General features: G+C 43.1%; 1 pseudogene; it reads left to right on the top strand.

Annotated features, from left to right (window-relative positions):
• Positions 1–1,326: 1,326 nt before the first annotated feature.
• The window catches only part of LOC107182883, a 6,524-nt pseudogene continuing 2,256 nt past the window's right edge, over positions 1,327–5,594 (top strand).

Genomic DNA, 5,594 nt, shown 5'->3' with positions numbered 1-5,594 from the left:
CCCACCATCTCTCCATGGAAGGTAGTTATTCCCTGTTGGGTAAATTATTGAATTAGTAACACTTACCACATGAATTAGCACTCAACGACAAATAACCAGGTGGAAAATTGGAAGACATTTTCAGGTTAGCAAAAGTGCTTTAAAAATGAAATTTGGCGCACTTTCTGCAAGACCCAAATAAAATCAAATACTGAGGTTTAATAGCTCTTAGACTCTGCTAGCTAGAGAATCGTCTGTGGTCTTCTTTTTTCTTTTTTAATCCTCACCCTAGACATATTATTGATTTTGATTTTATTTTTTAAAATTATGCTTTTATTGATTTTAGAGAGAGAGGAAGGAAGCAGAAGAGAGAGAGAGAGAGAGAGAGAAACGTTGTGGGCTGCCTCCTGCAAACTCCCCCTACTGGGGATTAAACCCACAACCCGAGCATGAGCCCAGACGGGGAATTGAACCAGTGATTTTTTTGGAACATGGAACAATGCTCAACCAACTGACCCACACAGTTAGAGTTGTTTATTTATTTTTAGAGCGAGAGGAAGGGAGAGAGGGAGAGAGAGAGAGAGAGAGAGAGAGAAACATCTATGTGAGAGAGAAACACCGATCGGTTGCCACCTCTATATGCCCCAACCAGTGATCCAAACCACAGCCTAGGTATGTGCTCTTACAGAGAATTGAACCCACAACCTTTAGGTGTAAGGGACTACTCTCCAACTACCCAGGCCTGTGACTAAGGGGGCAGTTGCTTGGCATTGAATATCACTAAAGAGGAGGAGGATGGGATGGGCTAGAGAATTTTAGAAAACAGTGTGTTGGAGGGTTACCTTCAGAATTGTGACACAGGTCCAGTTGGTTGCTAGCTCCTCTCCCACTTCACCTCTGCCTCCCCCTGAGAAAAAAATAGTTACCCTATGTTCCCCAACTTCTGCCACCAAAGGGCCTGTCTTCCCCTCCCATCACATGAATCCTTTTATGTGCCAACCCCCAGGCAGGCTGGTTAAACCAATCTGCGCCAATATGACTAAATATTCCTGTTATCTTTCAAGTGGCACTTCATTTTAACAGGAACTTTCTAAAAATAGAGCTGAACCAAAAAAAAATAACCACATGGAATAATTTAGGCCCCTTGGAACATGACAACAAAGACAGGCAGGAACCACACCAGCATATCAGCCACCTTCTCCTAGCAGGAGAGGCCAGCCCTACATGCGCAGCCCTGGGCCAAGGAGAATGCTAGGTTTTCACTCCTCCACACAAGGCACTACATATAGTTGGTCAGTGCACAACGTGTACAACCCACCACTCATACCAGCCTGCCCTCAATGGTCCATGAGTCTTCCCTCTCTACAGCAAGAGCGCAGCCACCACCAACCAAGGGAAGATTTCTCACTATTGAGCCCTCCTACCATAGAGGTAAATACTTGGTACCCCAAAAACAAGTTGGCCATGGAGCCACATTTGTAATCACCGGCAACTAAAAGAGGCAGAGGTTGCTCCCTGCCTCACAGTCCATAGGATTTTGTTTTCCTTTCTTTCTGCCATAGGATTTAAGCACAAATCAGAGTAGAAGGACAGCAGGTTGCAGCTGAGACCTATGTGCAATATAAAATAATGCAGCAACTCCTGAACTTGATGTACATCAGGATTATTAAAGCTGCTTGTGAAATTGGCAGGTCCCTGACTCCTACCACCAGATGCTGATTCTGTAGGTCTAGAATGAAGCCTAGAAATCTGCATTTTCTTGGCACCCCTGCTTATTTTGAAGCCAGTTATGCAAGATTACTCCTTGAGAAACATTGAGACAGTGCATGCAAAACACTCGACTCAAAGCCGGGCACATTACAAGTGTTCGATACTTGCTAGCTATAATTAATAAGAATCAGTAACCATCCCAACGCCATATCCTCTACTTAGACTTGACCTTTTGCTAAGTGCAAACTGCACATGGGTGTGGCAGTGTGATAGGAAGCCAGGAGCTGGTTTAGTGCAAGGAAAGAGAAATGAAAAGAGGAATGCAGGATAAAGACAGCCTAGTTTATGTCCTTCTAATGATCCATGAGCCTTTGGTGAGAACTCTGAGCCCGAATTACCACCCCCCTTCCACACATCAACAGCTCCTATAAAATAGGAGGATTTGAAATAACTGCATATGGACCAGAAATGTTCAAAATAAAAACACTCAAAATATTGGCAATTTCATTTTTCTGCCTCAGGCACCAAAAGCAATACAAGTTATTTGTTTTGTGGGCAAAGCAGGCCCCAAGTAATAATAAGAGAGTTTTTTCAATGGCTGAGTCCATCAACATGAGCATAATATAGAAGTAAATCCCAAACCTGATTGGCTGCTGTGCTACTGTGAGTCTTGGCTATTTTCCTCTGCTAATGATGCAGGTCCTCCACAGGTGGCTGGAGCTCACAGTGTCTCCTTACCCCAGGGATCCCGCCTCACAATAAATAGGACAGGCCCTCCAGGAAATCTTCTGTTTAATTTGCATGCTCCTGAGGATAGGACAAGGCTCTGTTGTTTAAGAGCACACATAACAAAAGCTTTGTTCTTTCAAACCAAGAGGGAAACTGTAGATCTATCCAAAATCACTTGGTCTTAAACTGTGTAAGGATGACAAGAACGAAATATTATTTTAGGCTGCCCAACAGCATCAGTCACTCAATCTCCTCTCCTGGCTTCAGAAAACAATGACTCAATATGGCCCTTTTCTGACAGACTGCAGCCTTAGGAAAATACTTTCCTGCGTTTAAATCAATGGAAGCTATTCACAGCCCACTTAGCTTTCTCTCTTTGAAGCGTGGGCATAGGAACACAGCTGTTTGTATTCATATAATGAAAGGAAAATAGAAACTGTGAATGATTAAAAAAAAAAAATCAAAGTATTTTTTTACTCCATCCCAGGTGCTTGACATGTGTTTTATTGCTTGATTTCCTCAGTGACCTCTAAAAGGTAGATTTTATTACCCCCATTTTTACCAAGTATAAGAGAGGTTAAATAAGCTTCCCTAAGGACACAGAGTTGAAAAGTGACAGAGCTGTAAATTAAACAAGAAAGAAAGTAAAAGTGGCCTGAAATCCTACATGTTAAGATTTAAATGAAGCTCTGGCTGGTGTGGCTCAGTCGGTTGGAGCTAGTTTCGTACACCAAAAGGCGGTGTGTTTGATTCCTGATTAGGGGCTCATGGCAAGTTGTAGGTTCAATCCCTGGTTGGGGCATGTATGGGAGGCAACCGATCGATGTTTCTCTCTCACATACATGTTTCTCTCTCTTTCTCCAGCTTCCTCTCTCCAAAATTAATCAGAACATATTTTTTAAAGATTTAAATGAAAAATCTCCCATATTTCTATTAACATAGTCTTATATAAATGTGATCATTTTGTTTCGTAGTCTGCTTTGTATCACTAAATATTTCTCCACCTCATATATATGTAAAGTTCATCATTTTTATTGACTACACAGGATTTCTTAGAAGATATTTATCATAACTGACCATGCCAGTCCCCTGTTGAAGATCACTGAAGTTATTTCTAGTTTTCCTATGAATATGCTTTGCAAACATATTTATACATGCATGTAGTTATCTCCTGAGGGTAAGTCCTCGGCTGAAAATTGCAGAGATTATGCATTTTACATTTCAGTACATCTCACCCAACTGCCTTTTGAAAGGTTAGATCAGGTAAGCTACATGATGTGCTCATTTCTGCACTCTCACAGGCACACAAGGTTTAAGCAACCATTTACATTTCTGCCAACATAATAGGGAGAAATGATAGCATTGTTGTTTTTATCTCCATTTATTTCATCATTAGGGAAATTAGACATCTTTCCCGATGTGTTGGCCGTTTGCAATTTTTCCAGAAATTAATTATCCCTATTATTTTTCTGCTTTTCTATTAGAATCTGACTCCAAAATTCATTGCAAATGCTTTCTCCTGCCTCTCGCTCTTTTCTCATGATCTGTACTGATATATCGGAGACTTTGATCTCTAGCCAAGAAAAGTTTGGCAACAGATTGCCAGGGTGATTACTCAAGTTCCATAAAACATGTTCCAAGAAGAAAAACTAACTAGTCTAAAGAACAGAAAGCCATAAACGTCTCCTCGGTTGTCTGCCTTGAAATAGGTCATCCCCTGACTTTATCAGCAGTTGTTTATCTTATAAGAAACAATAATCCATTCAAACTCAACCTCCTTCTTTTGCAAAGAGAAATTTGGACAATGGAAGAGGGACCAAGAACAGTTTGGAGAAACATCCTCAGAACCAGGGGCTGACAGATAGGGAGGACCCTCACACACACACACACACACACATCTCCATGTCCCGGGCAGCGGCAGACCACAGACTCATAGATTGTTTGTGTTGAGGCCCAGGTGAGAGATGCCCTCACTCCATGGAAACGGAGGCCCACAGACATAAAGTGACTTGGCTGAAATATACTGGCAAATGGCAGTCCCTTGACTCCCCGAGCAGAGCTCATTACACTAGAGCAGTGGTCGGCAAACTGTGGCCCCTTGAGTGTGGCTCTTCCACAAAATAACATCTGTGGGTGTGCACGTACAGTGCAATTGAAACTTCGTGGCCACACTCAAGGGGCCAAAGAGCCGCATGTGGCTCGCGAGCCGTAGTTTGCTGACCACTGCACTAGAGGACAGTAACCAGAAGTAAAACAGCCCCAATTGAGTCCCCAGAGCTTAAAACACTAATTCTGCCTCCCACAGTTCCCAGATCATGTTAAAAGGTATTATGACAAGAGTACCATCGTGCCCAGCCCAGGCACATGTGCAGAGGCAGCCTGGACCACATGCTTGGCCAGCGTCTTGGCTGCTAGGGTTGGGCAGCATTCTGACTGGCTATGGCCAGGGGGCAAAGGGGATGATGTTAGGCTGCCCTCTTGCTTCTGCACTCAAGAAAGAATATGACAAAACCAACAGCAAAACAGGGCTGTTGTCCAGCCTTTGTGGTAGCCAGCTTTTTTTTTTTCTTATGAAAATCATGTGTTAGCTTAGTTGGTTCACTCCTATCTGTTCAGTGTCAGTCAAATCCAGTCTCTGAAGCAAAGTAAACCAAGCCTGGCCAGGTGGTGGTCCTGTGCTCCCTGAAGGACTTCGGCCTTATCCCAACAAAGCCCCAAATGTGGCCAAAATGTCTGACAGGCAAACTGGACAAGGGCCGCCCTATCCCATCTCGCTTGCAGAAAAGTGCATGGGCCAGTGGCCTCACATTCATTCCGCGGAGGTGACCAAAGACAAGCAGCCAGCCAGCTATCCAGTGGCATTAGCATCCTCTCTGTAGTGCTCACGCTGGTCTTACCAAGCCTAAATGAAGACTATAGTATTCCACCCAAGATAGATCTTCGGTAAGGCCTAGAAAGGCAGTCTCCTCCAACTTTTCTCAATTCAAAAGCATTTTTCTTGCCTCTTTAGACATCATGTGATCTAACAAAATAAATAGTTCACATTGAGACTTAAAGTACAACTGGATAAACAGATTTGGGAAAATGACCTAGGATTCAATAGTGATGACTGATTTGTGCCAGGAGATGCACATTATACTATTTAATCCCCACAACAGTGTTCCAAGGAAAGGGGG

The sequence above is a fragment of the Myotis davidii genome, unplaced genomic scaffold (assembly GCF_000327345.1).
Source record: "Myotis davidii unplaced genomic scaffold, ASM32734v1 scaffold135, whole genome shotgun sequence".
Lineage (NCBI taxonomy): Eukaryota > Metazoa > Chordata > Mammalia > Chiroptera > Vespertilionidae > Myotis > Myotis davidii.
Note: the sequence above shows the minus strand (reverse complement) of the source record. Positions and strands in the feature narration are given on the sequence as shown.